This window comes from Heterodontus francisci, chromosome 1 (assembly GCF_036365525.1).
Source record: "Heterodontus francisci isolate sHetFra1 chromosome 1, sHetFra1.hap1, whole genome shotgun sequence".
NCBI lineage: Eukaryota > Metazoa > Chordata > Chondrichthyes > Heterodontiformes > Heterodontidae > Heterodontus > Heterodontus francisci.
In genome coordinates, this window is record NC_090371.1 from 47,028,917 (window position 1) to 47,050,696 (window position 21,780).

A 21,780-nucleotide genomic window follows, 5' to 3' on the forward strand; every position below is an offset into this window, starting at 1 on the left:
GGACATGGTCATCTTCGTCATGAAGGACGAACAACACCCTAGTATGCCATTACTATGGAGGAACAGCACATGCTGCAGCAAAAGAGAGCCAGGCAGTGTTTAATCAGTATGCAGCCTACCCCCTTCTATAGAATATACAGGCAGTACAGTTCACTTCTGAGGAGATGTGTATAAGGAAAGTACACTTTACCGAAGAGACAATAGGATGGCTCTATCAGCTACAGCAGGAAGACCTGAAAACATGGTTATTTGCCGAGACTATTTTTTTAAAAATACATTCGTGGGATGTGGGCGACGCTGGCCAGGCCAGCATTTATTGCCCACCCCTAATTGCCCTTGAGAAGGTGGTGGTGAGCTGCCTTCTTGAACCGCTGCAGTCCATTTGGGGTAGGTATACCCACAGTGCTGTTAGGAAGGGAGTTCCAGGATTTTGACCCAGCGACAGTGAAGGAACGGCGATATAGTTCCAAGTCAGGATGGTGTGTGACTTGGAGGGGAACTTGCAGGTGGTGGTGTTCCCATGCATTTGCTGCCTTTGTCCTTCTAGTTGGTAGAGGCCGCAGGTTTGGAAGGTGCTGTCTAAGGAGCCTTGGTGCATTGCTGCTGTGTATCTTGTAGATGGTACACACTGCTGCCACTGTGCGTCGGTGATGGAGGGAGTGAATGTTTGTAGATGGGGTGCCAATCAAGTGGGCTGCTTTGTCCTGGATGGTGTCGAGCTTCTTGAGTGTTGTTGGAGCTGCACCCATCCAGGCAAGTGGAGAGTATTCCATCACACTCCTGACTTGTGCCTTGTAGATGGTGGACAGGCTTTGGGGAGTCAGGAGGTGAGTTACTCGCCTCAGGATTCCTAGCCTCTGACCTGCTCTTGTAGCCACGGTATTTATATGGCTACTGCAGTTCAGTTTCTGGTCAATGGTAGCCCCTAGGAGGTTGATAGTGAAGGATTCAGCGATGGTAATGCCGTTGAATGTCAAGGGGAGATGGTTAGATTCTCTCTTGTTGGAGATGGTCATTGCTTGGCACTTGTGTGGTGCGAATGTTCTTTTGGGCCTCCTTATCTCGAGAGACAATGGATACGCGCCTGGAGGTGGTTAGTGGTTTGTGAAGCAGCGCCTGGAGTGGCTATAAAGCCCAATTCTGGAGTGACAGGCTCTTCCACAGGTGCTGCAGAGAAATTTGTTTGTCGGGGCTGTTGCACAGTTGGCTCTCCCCTTGCGCCTCTGTCTTTTTTCCTGCCAACTACTAAGTCTCTTCGACTCGCCACAATTTAGCCCTGTCTTTATGGCTGCCCGCCAGCTCTGGCGAATGCTGGCAACTGACTCCCACGACTTGTGATCAATGTCACACGATTTCATGTCGCGTTTGCAGACGTCTTTATAGCGGAGACATGGACGGCCGGTGGGTCTGATACCAGTGGCGAGCTCGCTGTACAATGTGTCTTTGGGGATCCTGCCATCTTCCATGCGGCTCACATGGCCAAGCCATCTCAAGCGCCGCTGACTCAGTAGTGTGTATAAGCTGGGGGTGTGGGGGGGGGGGGGGGGCGGTATGTGGTGCGAATGTTACTTGCCACTTATCAGCCCAAGCCTGTATATTGTCCAGGTCTTGCTGCATTTCTACACGGACTGCTTCAGTATCTGAGGAGTCACGAATGGTGCTGAACATTGTGCAATCATCAGCGAACATCCCCACTTCTGACCTTATGATTGAAGGAAGGTCACTGATGGAGCAGCTGAAGATGGTTGGGCCTAGGACACTACCCTGAGGAACTCCTGCAGTGATGTCCTGGAGCTCAGATGATTGACCTCCAACAACCACAACCATCTCCCTTTGTGCTTGGTATGACTCCAGCCAGCGGAGGGTTTTCCTCCTGATTCCCATTGACCTCAGTTTTGCTAGGGCTCCTTGATGCCATACTCGGTCAAATGCTGCCTTGACGTCAAGGGCAGTCACTCTCACCTCATCTCTTGAGTTCAGCTCTTTTGTCCATGTTTGAACCAAGGCTGTAATCAGGTCAGGAACTGAGTGGCCCTGGCGGAATCCAAACTGAGCGTCACTGAGCAGGTTATTGCTAAGCAAGTGCCACTTGATGGCACTGTTGATGACACCTTCCATCACTTTACTGATGATTGAGATTAGGCTGATGGGGCGGTAATTGGCCGGGTTGGACTTGTGCTGCTTTTTGTGTACAGGACATACCTGGGCAATTTTCCATATTGCAGGGTAGATGCCAGTGTTGTAGCTGTACTGGAACAGCTTGGCTGTTCTCTCTATATTCTTGAATTTTTCTGGTACTGGCTCATTTCAGACAACCACAGGTAATCGCTGCAATGGCCGCCAGACAGTAGTATAGGCATAGTCATCAGGTCACTGACAACTGACAACCTCTACAGCGAGTTCATCACTTCTGGCCTCATTTCAAGGCAGTAATCAGATGGGTCATTACACATCCCCGATTTCCTTTGCCCCACCATTGGCAGATGTGCCTTCAGCTGCCTGGGCCCTAAGCTCTGGAATTCCCTCTTAAACCTCTCTGCCTCTCCACCTCTCTCTCCTCCTTAAAGCCGCTGTTTAAAACTTACATCTTTGACCAAGCATTTGGTCACCCTGCCTATGTCTCTTTATGTGGCTCATGTCAAAATCTTTCTAATGAGGCTCCTATGAAGCACCTTGGAATGTTTTACGATGTTAAAGGGGCTATATAAATGCAATTTTTTGTTGTTGACTATTACAGGGTTTCTGGCTTCCCCAAAGTCCTGGGTATAATTAATCGCATCCACGTTGCTTTGCAGGTTTTCACTTCATCGGTGCTTATGACTAAGACAGCTTCCAGGATGTTTTAAACTTGAGAATGACACCTGGCAGTTGCTGCACATCCCCAGAGATTGACCTCAGGGCCTGCACATAGGAGTAATCGCGATGGTCCTCAAACATATTTCTTTTCAAGTGAGTGCCCATGAGTTCTCGGGCCTACAACTATGAAACCATTGGCTGTTTTTTTCCTCTGCTTTCATTGGCAAGGTATCAATTCCTCACCAACTCCCCATTCCTCTGGTTTGCTCATGCTTCATGAGTCACCTGGTGCCCATCCTCTCTACCAACACCTAATTGCCCCGATGTGAAAGTATGCAAGCTGGTGCCTGTGAGTGAGGAGGCAAGTGCCATAGGTGGTGAGTTGGAGGGGTTTGGGGAAGAGGAAGATGGGACAGGTTGACATAGCTGGAATTCATCTTTGGCCTGCTTCTCATCATTTTCATTGGTTAAGGTGCTCTAGACCCAGTAGAACTAGTCAAAGAAGGCATGGCACAAGTTCTGCGTCATTGCTGTCCAATTTCACATCCACTCTGACAACTAGCATAGGACCCCAATTTGAATAACCAAATCTGCCTGTTTAAGGTGGCACTGTGGGTAACTAAAAGTCACCTGATTCAAATTCACGTGAAGAACAGCCCAGCCTGCCTAAGAAAGCCATTCACATCTCACTGTGATGCCACCGGGGTTCTGCTGGTGCAGCCGTCATTGGGAAGAGGAGTCTACAGCTGCAAAAGTGAAATTTGCTACCTCCTCCTGCAGATGTTACAGTGCAGGTGCAGTTGGAGGCAAGTAGGCCCAGAGAACCTCTTGGATCATTGGTCTTTTTCCTCTGACTAGGTTACTTCAAAGTATTCCTGGTGGAAAACTTGCTGGTGTCAATGAAGGAAGCTTGGGGCAAATTAAATAAATAAATCAATACCTGCACCTGGCACAAAGACTCATGAAAGTCTAAATGCCAACTTGAAATAAAAAACAAAAACAGCCTAATGAACTTATTTTTAAAGTGTATTGGCCTGTTAAATGCCTCCTCACCTGCCTGAGGCTTTGTGCCGTCTGGGTTTCACTGGTGTGCTGGAGATTTAGTGTCCAGCACACACCTAATCCCCTTTTAGATCTGTTAATGCAGCTCCCGCCTGCTTCTTCAGAAGGTGTCCCCAAAGGTTAGAATGAAACATTGTTGGCGGCCATATTTGAGCAGGAATCATAGAAAGTTTACAGCACAGAAAGAGGCCACTTAGCCCATTGTGTCTGCACCAGGAATCTGGTGGAACTGATTTCAGTTGAATATTTGTTCATCTTCTGCCTTGTTACTCCCTGAAATCAGGGTGGTAGCGAGACAAAAATCGTCCCCTAGTGAATTTTATTTTGCAGGTGGAACAACACAGAGTGAAAGTATTCACCAAATGCCTCGGATTCAACACTGCTGATATGAGAATGACTAAGTGAAATACAATATTGAAAAATAGTGCTATTCACAAATTGAAAAGGAGTTTCCACCTACCTCTAGGAAATTCAAATCGCCATCACATGACATCAGCACTTCCACATCCCTGAGCTGTATGTACATGATCTGTAATGAGATTCACAAAGGGTTAACCCCCTCATATCCATCTGGCCCACTGCTTACATTTACAAGAAAGGCCATTGTTGATCAAAAGGCCCCTTTGCCTCAGTAATATTGAGACTGAAACAACCAATAGCCTTCCTCAATTAAACGTATCATCAGAAAAGATTGCTTTACAACTATATTATAGGCCGTCTGGAAATTAAAGCAGCGGCTTCCTGGTGCTGATGCGGATTGAGGCTGACAGCTTCCAAATTCTGTGGCCCTGATGAGACCGGACGAGCTGACAGAGGTCATTGGCAACTGTTATCACACTCAATAACATGCTGTCAGAGAAACCTAAACTACAATTTGCCTTTACACATTTGCAAGAGGATTTTAATGGATTTGCTTGAAATCTAAACAAAAAAACTCCCAAATGAATTAAACAAAAAAGTGGCTGCTTTGTCATACTTGATTATATGTTTAGGTCTTTTGTGGAATGTTTACCTTGAGGTTATTTTTTTCAGTGCGATCCTTTTTCACAATTTACTGCTCCAAGGCCTGAGAGAGTCAAGCAAACCAACTATTGGTTGGCAATCTGTTATTATATGATGTATAGTAGACAGTGAATCTGAAGACAGTGAGGAACGATTTCTAAACTGCAAGGTTATAATGCAGTTCCCAACATTAAGACTTATGAACATGCAAAGTCTAGTTCATCCATAGACCATATTCAATCTGCTCTATCACCAATTCTAATCAACCCATTCATTTCCTGATGTAAATCTCCCCTGAGATAAATTAAACATATTACCAGAATACCTCTCCAGCCTAACATTCTACAACATACATTCTTAACCCGTGTTTCTCTGGCCATGACATTTGACAGAAAAAGCAGTTCGGAAGCTATCACATTGCACGCACCATTCAATCTCCAACAACCTTCAAATACTGTTCCTCCCCAGTTGCCATCCAATTCTTTCTTAAAGATGTTAATAAACACAATAGTCATTAACAACCTTAACTGAGAATCTGTTCGACATACCCATGGTAAAAACATTCCCTCTGATCTCAAATCTAGAGTTTTAATACTTTTTGAGAAATGGAGGGTAATTTTCACCCTGGATGCTGGCTGAAACCTGTTAATGAAAATTAGGCAAGGTGCGCAATGGGTGGACAATCCGCAGCCACCAGTTTTCTGCCACCATCCAAAGTGTAAGTTACTAATATGAACTTCCCCTGGGGAGCAAATTTCACTAATCTTAGTAATATGGAAAACTGCAGAGGAAAGAATCCCTCCCACACCACACAAGTGCACCACTTACTGGGGAAAGTCACAGATGACCAAAAATGTGCAGGGGAATCACTTTGGAGAAACATTGGTACCTCTTTTAGAACTACATCTTTTAGAAGATGTAGGAGCAACAGGGTGGTGGTGATAGGAGATTTTAATTTTCCCAACATTGACTGGGATTCACTTAGTGTTAGAGGTCTAGATGGAGCAGAATTTGTAAGGAGCATCCAGGAGGGTTTTCTAGAGCAGTATGTAAATAGTCCAACTCGGGAAGGGGCCATACTGGACCTGGTGTTAGGGAATGAGCCCGGCCAGGTGGTTGAAGTTTCAGTAGGGGACTACTTTGGGAATAGTGATCACAATTCCGTAAGTTTCAGAATACTCATGGACAAAGACGAGAGTGGTCCTAAAGAAAGAGTGCTAAATTGGGGGAAGGCCAACTATACCAAAATTCGGCAGGAGCTGGGGAATGTAGATTGGGAGCAGTTGTTTGAAGATAAATCCACATTTGATATGTGGGAGGCTTTTAAAGAGAGGTTGATTAGCGTGCAGGAGAGACATGTTCCTGTGAACATGAGGGATAGAAATGGCAAGATTAGGGAACCATGGATGACAGGTGAAATTGTGAAACTAGCTGAGAGGAAAAAGGAAGCACACATAAAGTCTAGGCGGCTGAAGAAAGACGAAGCTTTGGAAGAATATCGGGAATGTAGGACCAATCTGAAACGAGGAATTAAGAGGGCTAAAAGGGGTCATGAAATATCTTTAGCAAACAGGGTTAAGGAAAATCCCAAAGCCTTTTATTCATATATAAGGAGCAAGATGGTAACTAGAGAAAGGATTGGCACACTCAAGGACAAAGGAGGAAAGTTATGCGTGGAGTCAGAGAAAATGGGTGAGATTCTAAACGAGAACTTTGCATCGGTATTCACCGAGGAGAGGGACATGACGGATGTTGAGGTTAGGGATAGATGTTTGATTACTCTAGGTCAAGTCGGCATAAGGAGGGAGGAGGTATTGGGTATTCTAAAAGGCATTAAGGTGGACAAGTCCCCAGGTCCGGATGGGATCTATCCCAGGTTACTGAGGGAAGCGAGAGAGGAAATAGCTGGGGCCTTAACAGATATCTTTGCAGCATCCTTAGACACGGGTGAGGTCCCGGAGGACTGGAGAATTGCTAATGTTGTCCCCTTGTTTAAGAAGGGTAGCAGGGATAATCCAGGTAATTATAGACCGGTGAGCCTGACGTCAGTGGTAGGGAAGCTGCTGGAGAAGATACTGAGGGATAGGATCTATTCCCATTTGGAAGAAAATGGGCTTATCAGTGATAGGCAACATGGTTTTGTGCAGGGAAGGTCATGTCTTACCAACTTAATAGAATTCTTTGAGGAAGTGACAAAGTTGATTGATGAGGGAAGGGCTGTAGATATCATATACATGGACTTCAGTAAGACGTTTGATAAGGTTCCCCATGGTAGGTTGATGGAGAAAGTGAAGTCGCATGGGGTCCAGGGTGTAGTAGCTAGATGGATAAAGAACTGGCTGGGCAACAGGAGACAGAGAGTAGCAGTGGAAGGGAGTTTCTCAAAATGGAGACGTGTGACCAGTGGTGTTCCACAGGGATCCGTGCTGGGACCACTGTTGTTTGTGATATACATTAATGATTTGGAGGAAAGTATAGGTGGTCTGATTAGCAAGTTTGCAGACGACACTAAGATTGGTGGAGTAGCAGATAGTGAAGGGGACTGTCAGAGAATACAGCAGAATATAGATAGATTGGAGAGTTGGGCAGAGAAATGGCAGATGGAGTTCAATCAAGGCAAATGCGAGGTGATGCATTTTGGAAGATCCAATTCAAGAGTGAACTATACAATAAATGGAAATGTCCTGGGGAAAATTGATGTACAGAGAGATTTGGGTGTTCAGGTCCATTGTTCCCTGAAGGTGGCAACGCAGGTCAATAGGGTGGTCAAGAAGGCATAATGCATGCTCTCCTTCATCGGACGGGGTATTGAGTACAAGAGTTGGCAGGTCATGTTACAGTAGTATAGGACTTTGGTTCGGCCACATTTGGAATACTGCGTGCAGTTCTGGTCGCCACATTACCAAAAGGATGTAGATGCTTTGGAGAGGGTGCAGAGGAGGATCACCAGGATGTTGCCTGGTATGGAGGGTGCTAGCTATGAAGAGAGGTTGAGTAGATTAGGATTATTTTCATTAGAAAGACGGAGGTTGAGGGGGGGCCTGATTGAGGTGTACAAAATCATGAGAGGTATAGACAGGGTGGATAGCAAGAAGCATTTTCCCAGAGTGGAGGATTCAATTACTAGGGGTCACGAGTTCAAAGTGAGAGGGGAAAAGTTTAGGGGGGATATGCGTGGAAAGTTCTTTACGCAGAGGGTGGTGGGTGCCTGGAACACGTTGCCAGCGGAGGTGGTAGACGCGGGCACGATAGCGTCTTTTAAGATGTATCTTGACAGATACATGAATGGGCAGGAAGAAAAGAGATACAGACCCTTAGAAAATAGGCGACATGTTTAGATAGAGGATCTGGATCCGGCGCAGGCTTGGAGGGCCGAAGGGCCTGTTCCTGTGCTGTAATTTTCTTTGTTCTTTTGTTCTTTGTACATTACAGAGGGTTTGGAAAACACTTTGGAGCAGGTTGCCTTGTATCCTTGTTGAGTGGGAGGTGGAGGTTGAACATGGCCTGGATTGGCCAGAAATATTGGATGAGGGAAGAATGTTAAAAACAAAGAACAAAGAACAGTACAGCACAGGAACAGGCCATTCGGCCCTCCAAGCCTGCGCCGATCTTGATGCCTGCCTAAACTAAAACCTTCTGCACTTCCGGGATCCATATCCCTCTATTCCCATCCTATTCATGTATTTGTCAAGATGCCTCTTAAACGTCGCTATCGTACCTGCTTCCACCACCTCCCCCGGCATTAAGTTCCAGGCACTCACCACCCTCTGTGTAAAGAACTTGCCTCGCACATCCCCTCTAAACTTTGCCCCTCTCACCTTAAACCTATGTCCCCTAGTAACTGACTCTTCCACCCTGGGAAAAAGCTTCTGACTATCCACTCTGTCCATGCCGCTCATAACTTTGTAAACCTCCATCATTCCAGTGAAAACAATGCAAGTTTATCCAACCTCTCCCCATAGCTAATGCCCTCCAGACCAGGCAACATCCTGGTAAACCTCTTCTGTACCCTCTCCAAAGCCTCCACGTCCTTCTGGTAGTGTGGCGACCAGAATTGCACGCAATATTCTAAGTGTGGCCTAACTAAGGTTCTGTACAGCTGCAGCATGACTTGTCAATTTTTATACTCTATGCCCCGACCGATGAAGGCAAGCATGCTGTATGCCTTCTTGACTACCTTATCCACCTGTGTTGCCACTTTCAGTGACCTGTGGACCTGTACGCCCAGATCTCTCTGCCTGTCAATACTCCTAAGGGTTCCGCCATTTACTGTATACCTCCCACCTGCATTAGACCTTCCAAAATGCATTACCTCACTCTGCTGGAAATTGTACATGTGTGAACAGAATCTGGCTAATTTGTCTTGAAATCAGAGAAGGAGGGAGAAAAACATTATACTAGCCCATAACACAGGTAAACATTCACATTTTCTGACTGGGCACCAGTGCTAATATTATTCTGGGTCAGAAGTCGTTGTGGGGGGGCGGGCGGGGTGTCAGTCGTTCATGGTCACACAACACAAATACCCAAATGAATGACTTATTCGGAAATGCCCCTTGTGCAATAGTTGCTTGCCTGATAGCTTCGCCCACCGAGATCAGTTTAATCAGATTTTTACAACCAGCGGCTGGTATGCTGATTAATATTCGGAGTACAGTCTGAGCTGATTTATTATGCATAAGTCAATTAAGTCAAAAATAGGGAACATTGATTCAGTTGCTATCTTTGAAAAGAAGAGCTGCTGGTAATATAGTGGCTTCAAGAGATGTCTTGTTCTCCCCAACCCTCCATGTCCTGCATATTTGGTATCCATATTTAGGTTCTTTTTTTTCATCTTTCTCTCCCCCACCATGCTTCATTTGACTGCTAAAGATTCTGGCTCCTCTGTACCTTCATCACCTGCATTCCTGGGCCTCGACACAATGGGGTCAAATTTCATCCCTCGGGCAGACATATGAATTAAGAGCTTGCTCCGCCATTTGATAAGATCATAGCTGATCTATTGTGGCCTAAACTCTACTTTCCTGTCTACCCCCTATAACCTTTGACTCCCATGTCAATCAAGAATCTATCTAACTCAGCCTTAAAAATATTCAATGACCCCGCCTCCACTGTTCTCTGGGGAAGAGAATTCCACAGCCTCATGACCATCTGGGAGAAAATATTTCTTCTCATCTCCATCTTAAATGGGAGATCCCTTATTTTTAAACTGTGTCCCCTGGTTCTAGTCTCTCTCATAATGGGAAACATCCTCTCAGCATCCACCCCATCAAGTCCCCTCAAGATCTTATGTGTTTCAATAAGATCACCTCTCATTCTTCCAAACCCCAATGGATACAGGCCCAACCTGCTCAACCTTTCCTCATAAGATAACCCTTTCATCCCAGGAATCAGTCGAGTGAACCTTCTCTGAACTGCTTCCAATGCAATTTTGTCCTTTCTTAAGTACGGAGACCAAAACTGTATGCAGTACTCCAGATGAGGGCGGCACAGTGGCGCAGTGGTTAGCACCGCAGCCTCACAGCTCCAGCGACCCGGGTTCAATTCTGGGTACTGCCTGTGTGGAGTTTGCAAGTTCTCCCTGTGTCTGCGTGGGTTTCCTCCGGGTGCTCCGGTTTCCTCCCACAGCCAAAAGACTTTCAGGTTGATAGGTGAATTGGCCATTATAAATTGTCACTAGTATAGGTAGGTGGTAAGGGAATATAGGGACAGGTGAGGATGTGGTAGGAATATGGGATTAGTGTAGGATTAGTATAAATGGGTGGTTAATGGTCGGCACAGACTCGGTGGGCCGAAGGGCCTGTTTCAGTGCTGTATCTCTAAAAAAAAAATGAGATCTTACCAACGCCTTGTACAACTGTAGCAAAACTTCCCTACTTTTATATTCCATTCCCCTTGCAATAAACGACAACATTCCATTTGCCATCTGTGCCAATGCCAATGCCAATGGGAAGTTGGAGCAATTTTGGTGATTGGGCCTCATTTAACTGTAAGTGGCGAGCTCTCAGCGCTAATCACTCTGCTTATAGGCACCTCGTCATTTGGTAGGGCAGGAAATCTGGTGAGTTTTTAAAGCCAGCCTACACCGCTTAAAGTAGAGGTGTTGTCTTCATTGGTAGTGTAAGACATGATTTGATGATCAGGTTCCCTGGTCTTCTGATACTGTGGTGGAGGTACTTATTAAAGAATTTCGGAGGAGAAAGGTGGTCCTATTTCCACCAGACTTGAATCTGTACCATGACAAATAAGTCAGCATATGTGGAGAGAGGTGGCCGTGCAGATCAGTGCCAACGCCAGGACATAGCTGCAGTGCCACAGAAGATCTAATGATCTCACCACGACTGCCAAGGTAAGAATTCTCTTCAAATGTCCCTTACTCTGAATACAACCCTGCAATACCACTTATCCCCAGCACTACCAATCCTTCCATCTCTCACCACAATCCTCCCCTCCACTCACAACAGCTCGCTTTGCTGCATCCTCTTCTGTTGATAGTCACACATTCAACGCCTGCTACTGTGCTTCAAACTGGCACAAACACTGTTCTACTTTTATTTTCTTTGGACTTGGGCTAATTCTTGCATTTTTGTTAAGTTCTTTGCTACTTCATACTCTATACATTTTCTTCCATCCAATGACTTCCCCCTCTTACATGCACGTTGGTGATATGAGTCTTGAGTAGTAACACAAAGGTGTTGCCAGTAGTCATTTGCACAGCACCTGGCTGTTCTTTGTGCAGCGCTTCTGGCTACCTTGAGTGCTACGGATGTTAACTCGCTGGGGGCTTTCTTGTAGTTCAACAGTGCAGTGCGCTTGGCGGCTATGCCAGGTTTCAGCTCTTCAAAGTGAGATTGAAACCAGTCTGCATTCTTCTTCTCACATTTGCCAAAGGTGGTCATTTATGAGTCATAGATGGCGTCTCTGATGTGGGCCCACTTTGTCTCTGCATCCCATGCAGGAGTGTTTTGAAGGGCTTTTTCAAGTGAATTTGTGAATTTAGAAACTTATGTAACAGCTGTGGATAAGAAATTCTGTTCGTGTTGATGCCCGGGCGGCCCTTCTGCTTGGAGTGATGTGGCTTCTTTGGTTTGAGTCTAACCTTGCTGCACACCAGGGAGTGGTCGGTGTCGCAGTCCGCACTGTGGAAGCTGAATGTGATTTGGATGCTGTTTATGGAGGGAGGCTCTCCTTGTGACGATGAGGTCCAGCTGGTGCCAACAACGTGATCTTGAGTACCTCCATGAAACCTGGTGACAGGGTTTAGTATGAAAGAACGAGTTGGTGATGCAGAGGTTATGATAGGTACACAACTCCAGCAGTCTCTGTCCATTCTCATTCATCTTTCCAATGCCATAGTGCCCAAGGTCGGAAGGCCGTGCGTCATGATCGGCCCCAACCCTGGCATTAAAGTCCCCCAGCAGGAACAAATGCTCGGTATTAGGAATGCCACTAATGATATTATGGAGTTCCTCGTAGAACTGGTCTTTAGCTTCAGGTGGGGAACATAGATGCTGAGTAGGCGTACTGGACCAGAGGCAGTGAGCAGTCGGATGGACAGTATGCGTTCCGAGCCATTTGAAGGTGGCTCTAACATGCTGAGCAAAGAGTTTCTGATGGCGAAGTCCACTGCATGCTGTCTTGGTTCTTCAGGATCCCTACCCTGCCAGAAGAAGGTGTAGTCTTGCTCTGTTAGAGATCCACTCGCAGGGAGGTGTGTCTCCTGAAGTGCTGCAATGTCCACGTTGAGTCTACTGAGCTCGGCTTTAATGATGGCGATCTTCCGAGAGTCGTTGATTTGTGTAAGGTCTTCCGACAGGCCAGAACACATAGTTCTGACGTTCCGGCTTGCGAAACGAAGGGCTGGTACCTTCTTTCATTTTTTGTTGTGCTGTTTGGTGCGGTGTTAAGGTCCACTTGTCGGGCAATGACCCTGAGCTCCAAGCATCCATTGAAGCAGGTGGACTGTGGCGGGACAGAACCTTACTGACCGGGGGCTGCTCGATTTGAGGCGGGTGGTAGCTGTCCAGTGAGATGCGATGACCTCTCCCACCGACAAAGGCAACCCGTGGCACCCAATCTCTACGCCAATTGAGCTGGACTTATAACCCGTAACTGCCGCCTTCCGTGTTGTTTTGGTCGCTGTGAGGTGACTATAGAGTGATCTCTCCATGGCGCATGCCTGGGCGGATGTATGGAGGTTGTGAGTTGCCCAAGCGTCAAAACCCCTGTCTCGGCCTTCGTCGTGGGGTCCAAAGGAGTGCAGAGCACGACGTTTGACACCGGTATGGCTGCAAGAACTGCTGGAAACATGCCAAAGGTGACACATGACCGCCTTAGGGGTTCCGCTCCAGATTTTCTTTAGGGTTTACTCCCTTTGCCTTGGTCTCTCCCGAGACGCCCACAAGGCAGTGGGGTTGTTAGCTTCTATCCCTGAGCAGGGGCCCTAACAAGTAAACTGTGCGATTTCATGGAGGAAGAGGGATGGGGTGCGAGGAGGAGGGGGTGCGAGGAGGAGAGGGTGCGAGGGGGAGGGGTGGGGGAAGGGGGTGCGGGAACGGGGGATGCCAGGGGGAGGGGGGAAGGTGGTGCAATGCAGGAGGGGATGGGGGAAGGGGGTGCAAGGGGGAGGGATGCAAGGGGTTGGGGGAAGGGAGTGCAGGGGGGGAAAGGCGTGCGAGGGGGCGGGTTTGCGGGGGGTGCAAAGGAGGAGGGGGTGGGGGAAGGGGATACGAGGGGGGTAGAGGTGCAAGGGGGGAGGGGGTGCGGGAGGGGAAGGTGAGGGTGAAGGGGTGCAAGGGCGGAGGGGGAGGGGGGAAGGGGGTGCAAGGGGGGGTGGGGGGTGAGAGGGGGGGAGGGGGAGGCGTCCAGCGGGGATCGCGACCCTTGCAAGCGTGCCAGCCCACAGCCTACACACCTCCTCGATGTCGGCGTCCTCCAGGCTGACGCTGCGCTCGTGGTCGCCATCCAGCTCACGGTGGAGCTTCTTTCCCGGCTCCCAGCTGTGACAGTAGAAGGGTGAACGAGGCCCGATTGAGGCCCTGAGCCTCGACAACCGCTTCATGGGCATTCGGGCTACCTGCTCCTCCCCGTCGAGCTCCCAGTAGACTGGAGGCCGCTGCGCTTGTTCCAGATAAAGGTGCTGCCCGGGTATCCGCTCAGTGCCAGTAACAGCTTGTGGATCATCTCTCCTGTCTCCCTGGTACTGGCTGTGACGGCGGCCGCTCTCCGAATTAAAGAAAAGACCGTTTCCCATTCACCACCATTCAAACAAAGGTCAGGCCAGCCACCGACACCGGAAACATCAGAGGAATGTATGATGGCATTAAGAGAACTTTTGGGCCAACCCTCAAGAAGATCGCCCCCCCGCCCCCCTCAGGTCTAAATCAGGGGACACGAGCACTGACCAATGCAAACAAATGGACCGCTGGGTGGAACTGTACTCCAGGGAAAATGTTGTCACTGATACCGCTCTCATTGCAGCCCAGTCTCTGCCAGTTGGCTAGACGAACAGCCAACAAAATTGGAACTCAGTGATGCCATTGATTCTCTAGCCAGTGGAAAAGCCCCTGGGAAGGATGGCATTACCCCTGAAATAATCAAGAGTGTCAAGCCTGCTATACTCTCAGCATTCCATGAACTGCTTTGCCTGTGCTGGGATGAGGGAGCAGTACCACAGGACATGCACGATGCCAATATCATCACCCTCTATAAGAACAAGGGTGACCATGGTGACTGCAACAACTACCATGGAATCTCCCTGCTCAACATAGTGGGGAAAGCCTTCGCTCGAGTCGTTTTAAACAGACTCCAGAAGCTGGCTGAGTGTGTCTACCCTGAGGCACAGTGTGGCTTTCGAGCAGAGAGATCGACCATTGACATGTTGTTCTCCCTTTGCCAGCTACAGGGGAAATGCCACGAACAACAGATGCCCCTCTACGTTGCTTTCATTGATCTCACCAAAGCCTTTGACCTCATCAGCAGTGGTCTCTTCAGACTACTAGCAAAGATCGGATGTCCACCAAAGCCACTAAGTTTCACCACCTCATTCCATGACAATATGAAAGGCACAATTCAGCACAGCAGTGCCTCATCAGACCCCTTTCCTATCCTGAGGCATGCTTGCCTTCATCGGTCGGGGCATAGAGTATAAAAATTGGCAAGTCATGTTGCAGCTGTACAGAACCTTAGTTAGGCCACACTTAGAATATTGCGTGCAATTCTGGTCGCCACACTACCAGAAGGACGTGTAGGCTTTGGAGAGGGTACAGAGGAGATTTACCAGGATGTTGCCTGGTCTGGAGGGCATTAGCTATGAGGAGAGGTTGGAAAAACTCGGATTGTTTTCACTGGAACGACGGAGGTGGAGGGGCGACATGATAGAGGTTTACAAAGTTATGAGCGGCATGGACAGAGTAGATAGTCAGAAGCTTTTTCCCAGGGTGGAAGAGTCAGTTACTAGGGGACATAGATTTAAGGTGCGAGGGGCAAAGTTTAGAGGGGATGTGCGAGGCAGGTGTTTTACACAGAGGGTGGTGAGTGCCTGGAACTTGCTGCCAGTGGAGGTGGTGGAAGCAGATACAATAGTGACGTTTAAGAGACATCTTGACAAATACATGAATAGGAAGGGAATAGAGGGATATGGGCCCCGGAAGTGCAGAAGGTGTTAGTTTAGGCAGGCATCAAGATCGGCGCAGGCTTGGAGGGCCGAATGGCCTGTTCCTGTGCTGTACTGTTCTTTGTTCTTTGTTCTGAGTGGCGTGAAACAGGGCTGTGTTCTCGCACCTACACTGTTTGGGATCTTCTTCTCACTGCTGCTCTCACATGCGTTCAAGTATTCAGAAGAAAGAATTTTCTTCCACACAGGATCAAATGGCAGGTTGTTCAACCTTGCCCATCTTAGAGCGAAGACCAAAATATGGAAGGTCCTCATCAGGGAACTCCTCTTTGCTGATGATGCTGCATTAACATCCCACCCAGAAGAGTGTCTGCAGAGACTCATTGACAGGATTACGGTTGCCTGCAACGAATTTGGCCTAACCATCAGCCTCAAAAAAACGAACATCATGGGACAGGACGTCAGAAATGCTACATCCATCAATATTGGCCACCATGCTCTGGGAGTGGTTCAAGAGTTCACCTACCTAGGCTCAACTATCACCTGTCTCTCGATGCAGAAATCAACAAGCTCATGGGAAAGGCATCCGCTGCTATGTCCAGACTGGCCAAGAGGGTGTGGGAAAATGGCGCACTGACACGGAACACAGAATTCTGAGTGTATCAAGCCTGTGTCCTCAGTACTTTGCTCTCCGGCAGCGAGGCCTGGACAACGTATGTCAGCCAAGAGCGACGTCTCAATTCATTCCATCTTCGCTGCCTCCGGAGAATCCTTGGCATCAGGTGGCAGGACTGTATCTCCAACGCAGAAGTCCTCGAGGCGGCCAACATCCCCAGCATATACACCCTACTGAGCCAGCGGCGCTTGCGATGGCTTGGCCATGTGAGCCGCATGGAAGATGGCAGGAACCCCAAGGATGCATTGTACAGCGAGCTCGTCACTGGTATCAGCCCTACCGGATGTCCATGGCTCTGTTTTAAAGACGTCTGCAAATGCGACATGAAGTTCTGTGACATTGATCACAAGTCGTGCGTGTCAGTTGCCAGTGATCGCCAGAGCTGGCGGACAGCCATAAAGGCGGGGCTAAAGTGTGGCGAGTTGAAGAGGCTTAGCAGTTGGCAGGAAAAAAGACAGAAGCGCAAGGAGAGAGCCAACTGTGTAATAGCCCCGACAACCAATTTCATCTGCAGCACCTGTGGAAGAGTCTGTCACTCTAGAATTGGCCTTTATAGCCACTCCAGGAGCTGATTCACAAACCACTGACCACCTCCAGGCGCTTACCCATTGTCTCTTGAGACAAGGAGGCCAAAGAGAGAGAAAGAGAGCAACACAAAAAAGTTGATAGTTAATCAACACCCTGATTTACATCCAACTCAATTTTCAATTCAGATGTAAATGGAAAGGGCAGCCCAAGAAACCGCTGGCCGATGAGCAAGCTCAAGTCTTAGCTATGCTGAAAAAGACAGACATGTAAACTTTAGGGGTCTGTCCATCAAAAGAAAAATATTTTCTTCTCGCCAACGATTGCTGAATGTATTGGAGCATCTGCCAGGAAGCTACAGCCACATGCCAACTTTTGTGTGGTTACAGTATATGGCATCGACACTGTGCAGTCAACCATGGTGTATGGTGTGCTGAACTCAAGAGTGATTTGCCTGGATATCAAGGCAGCATTTGACCGAGTGTGGCATCAAGGAGCCCAAGCCAAACTGAAGTCAATGGAATCACGGAGGAAACTCTCCACTCGCTGGAGCCATACCTAGCACAAAGGAAGATGGTTGTGGTTGTTGGAGGCCAGTCTGCTTAGCCCCAGAATAACACTCCAGGAGTTCCTCAGGGTAGTGTCCTGGACCGAACCATCTTCAGCTGCTTTATTAATGACCTTCCCTCCATCATAAGGTCAGAAGTGGGGATGCTCGCTGATGATTGTACGATGTTCAGTACCATTTACAACTCCTCAGATACAGAACCAATCTGTGTCCATATGCAGCAAGACCTGGACAACATTCAGGTTTGGGCTGATAAGTGGCATGTAATGTTCGCACCAGACAAGTGTCAGGCAATGATGATCTCCAATAAGAGAGAATCTAACCATCTCCCCTTGATATTCAACAGCATTACTATTGCTGAATCCCCCACTATTAACATCCTGGGGGTTACCATTGACCAGAAACTGAACTGGAGTAGCCACATAAATACTATGGCTACAACAGCAGGTCAGAAGCTGGGAATTCTGCAGTGAGTAACCCACCTCCTGACCCCACAAAGCCTGTCCACCATCTACAAGGCACACATGTAATGGAATACTCTCCACTAGCCTGGATGGATGCAGCTCCAATAACACTCAGGAAACTCAACACCATGCAGGACAAAGCAGCCCAATTGATCGGCCCCCGATTTGTCACCTTAAACATTCACTCCCTCCACCACTGACACACACTGGCAGCAGTGTGTACCATATACAAGATGCACTTTTTTTTTTACTGGAATGAGTTTTATTTACACAGGCTTCCATCGTAAACTGTTTACTTCAGACAGATGAATCTGGAGGAGTGAGCGGCACCGATACCAGGTCTGCCGTGCTTGACAGACTTGTAGGTGATGGAGAACTCTCCAAGATAATGGCCAATCATTTCAGTCTTGAATTCGACCTGGTTAAAGATTTTGCCATTGCACACGCCAAACATGCTACCAACCATCTTTGGGAGGATAACCATGTCACAAAGGTGAGTCTTGACAATCTCTGGTTTCTCCATTGGTGGAGGTTTTTTTTGGCCTTGCTTAGTCTTTTCAGAAGGGACTGCTGTTTGCGACGCAGACCTCTGTTCAAACGCCTCCGCTGACAGGCACAACACAACTGCATAAAACATATCATAAGAATGTTCATAAGACATATCAAGGAGCTTACCCAGGTCAACACCTCTGTAGGTAAATTTCTTGAAAGTCCTTTTCTTCTTCTATTCTACTTGGCTCCTTCAACAGCACCTTCCAAACCTGCGACCTCTACCATCTAAAAGAACAAGCGCAGCAAATGCATGGGAACATCACCACCTGCAAGTTCCCCTCCAAGCCACACACCATCCTGACTTGGAACTATATTGCTGTTCCTTCAGTGTTGCGGGATCAAAATCCTGAATTCCCTCCCCAACAGCACTGTGGGTGTACCCAAACTTGATGGACTGCAGCAGTTCACAAAGGTAGCTCATCAACACCTTCTCAAGGGCAATTAGGGATGGGAAACAAATGCTGGCTTTGCCAGCGATGCCCACATCCCATGAAAGATTTAAAAAATGTGATCAGCTCAATAGATACAGCAGCTAGGCCCTCTTTCCAGAAACTGTGGCCCCAGTTAGGGATGCTAATACTAGCATCATGCAGGTCTGAATTCCACCATCTCCCCTACCATGCTGTGAGACTGAATCATAGAGTCATAGAGTTATACAGCACAGAAACAGGCTCTTCGGCCCATCGTGTCTGTGCCGGCCATCAAGCACCTAACTATTCTAATCTCATTTTCCAGCACTTGGCCTTGTATGCTATGGTGTTTCAAGTCTTCATCTAAATACTTCTTAAATATTGTGAGGGTTCCTGCCTCTACCACCTCTTCAGGCAGTGCGCTCCAGATTCCAACCACCCTCTGAGTGATATTTTGTTTCCTCAAATCCTCTCTAAACCTCCTGCCCTTTACCTTAAATCTATGTCTCCTGGTTATTGACCCCACGTTAACGGAAAAAGTTTCTCCCTATCTAACCTATCAATGCCCCTCATAATTTTGTACACCTCAATCATGTCCCCCCTCAGCCTTCTCTGTTCTAAGGAAAACAACCCTAGCCTTTTCAGTCTCTCTTCATAGCTGAAATTCTCCAGCCCAGGCAACATCCTGGTGCATCTCCTCTGCACCCTCTCCAGTGCAATCACATCCTTCCTATAGTGTGGTGCCCACAACTGTACACAGTACTCCAGCTGTGGCCTAATTAACATTTCATATAGCTCCATCATAACCTCCCTGCTCTTATATTCTATGCCTTGGCTAATAAAGGCAAATATCCCATATGCCTTCCTAACCACCTTATCTACCTATGCTGCTGCCTTCAGTGATCAATGGACAAGTACTCTTTCCCTGGTTATCCTCTTGTCCTTAATATACATAAAACGCCTTAGGGTTTTCCTTTATCTTGCCCGCCAGTGTTTCTTCATGTCCCCTCTTCGCTCTCCTAATTACTTTTTTAAGTACCCTCACCCCCCTACACTTTCTATACTCCTCTAGGGCCTCTACTGTTTTCAGCGCTTTGAATCTGCCATAAGCCTCCTTTTTTTTCCTGATCCAATCCTTTATATCCTTTAACATCTAGGGTTCCCTGGACTTGTTAGTCCTAACCTTCACCTTAATGGGTACATGTTGGCTCTGAACTCTCACTATTTCCTCTTTGAATGACTCCCACTGGTCTGATGTAGTCTTTCCTACAAGTAGCTGCTTCCAGTCCACTTTGGCCAGATCCTGTTTTATCATGTTGAAATTGGCCTTCCACCAATTCAGTACCTTTACTTCCGATCCATCTTTGTCCTTTTCCATAACTACCTTAAATCTTACAGAGTTATGGTCACTATCTCTGAAATTCTCCCCCACTGACACTTCTACCACTTGTCCAGCTTCATTCCCTAGGATTAGGTCCAGTACTGCCCCTTCTCTTGTAGGACGTTCTATGTGCTGGCTCAAAAAGCTCTCCTGTATGCATTTTAAGAATTCTGCCCACTTTAAGCCTTTTGCACTAAGACTATCCCAGTTGATATTGGGGAGGTTGAAATCCCCTACTATTATTACCCTATTATTTTTACACCTTTCTGAGATTTGCCTACATATCTGTTCCTCTAACTCTCCCTGACTGTTTGGAGGCCTGTAGTACACTCCCAGGCAAGTGATTGCCCCCTTTTTGTTTTTAAGTTCTACCCATATGGCCTCATTTGAGGAACCTTTAAGATATCATCCCTCCTTACTGCAGTAATTGACTCCTTGATCAACATTGCAATGCCACCTGCTCTGTTAACCCCTCCCCTGTCTCACCTGAAGATTCTATACCCTGGAATATTGAGTTGCCAGTCCTGCTCCTCCCTCAACCATGTCTCTGTGATAGCAATAATATCATAATCCCATGTGCTAATCAATGCCCTCAATTCATCTGCCTTACTAGTAAGACTCCTTGCATTAAAATAGATGCAATCCATCCTTGCATTTTTCACTTGTGCCTTAACAGATCTATATTTGCTCTGCCTTCCTGACTGACTCAGTTTCTCTTCTATATTTGACTGTGCATCACCCCCTACTGTACCTCCACTCTGTATCCCATCCCCCTGCCAAATTAGTTTAAACCCCGCCCACTGCACTAGCAAACCTCCCAGCAAGAATGTTGGTCCCATTCCGATTCAGGCGCAACCCATCCAACTTGTACAGGTCCCACCTTTGCTGGAAACAGACCCAGTGATCCAGGAAACTAAAGCCCTCCCTCCTGCACCATCTCCTCAGCCACGCATTCATCTGCTCTATCCTCCTATTCCTATATTCACAAGCACGTGGCACCAGGAATAATCCAGAGATTACAACTTTGAGGTCCTGCTTTTTTATCTGCTACCTAGCTCCCTAGGAATCGATAAGAAATTCAGTCGCATCATAGATGCCCTACCTTTCATTCTTCCCCAGATCAGTGAAAGTGCTGAGCTGGAACCCCAAGGCAGGGTAATCATGCAATGATAGTGGTACATGCTACCCTCTCTCAGAATCATAGCACATCCATGCTCTCACCACCAACTTAATCAATACCCACTCTCAAGCCAGAAAGCTAACTGGGTCAGGCTGTCCTGGCAGCTGCTGAGGTGCTTTGTCTCCAACTGTATCTGAGCTCCTGGAAGTCTTTGACTATGAGCAGCATGGATGTAATGACCGAGCCACAGCAGCCTTCTACCTCCCGTGCTGAAGCCACTGGGGAAGTACTTCACAAGAGTAGTCGAGTAGGCAAAAAACATTTACAAAGGCACTATGGTGTCACACCTGGGTGATAATTAGCTTCTAGGCATTTGGGTGAGCTAGAAAAAGTGTTCCTGTAGTAACTGGTGACTTGGCAATGTCAGGTGATAATGTCAGTCTTCAGGCAGAATTAGTTTATTGGAGGATGGAAGGATTGGGACAGATGTTGGATATCAGTGTTAATATGGGGGTGGGCAGGCCTAATTCAACTGAAGCACTGTTTATTGAGCTGCTGCTGAAGAGCTCTGGCTACAGGCTGGTGATGGTTCCCTGGCCCTTAATCAGC

At 47.5% G+C, this 21,780-nt stretch overlaps 1 pseudogene; it reads right to left on the bottom strand.

The window, feature by feature from the left end:
• Positions 1 to 17,990: 17,990 nt before the first annotated feature.
• LOC137381154 (small ribosomal subunit protein uS19-like) lies at positions 17,991 to 21,493 on the bottom strand (annotated as a pseudogene).
• Between the last annotated feature and the right edge of the window lie 287 nt (positions 21,494 to 21,780).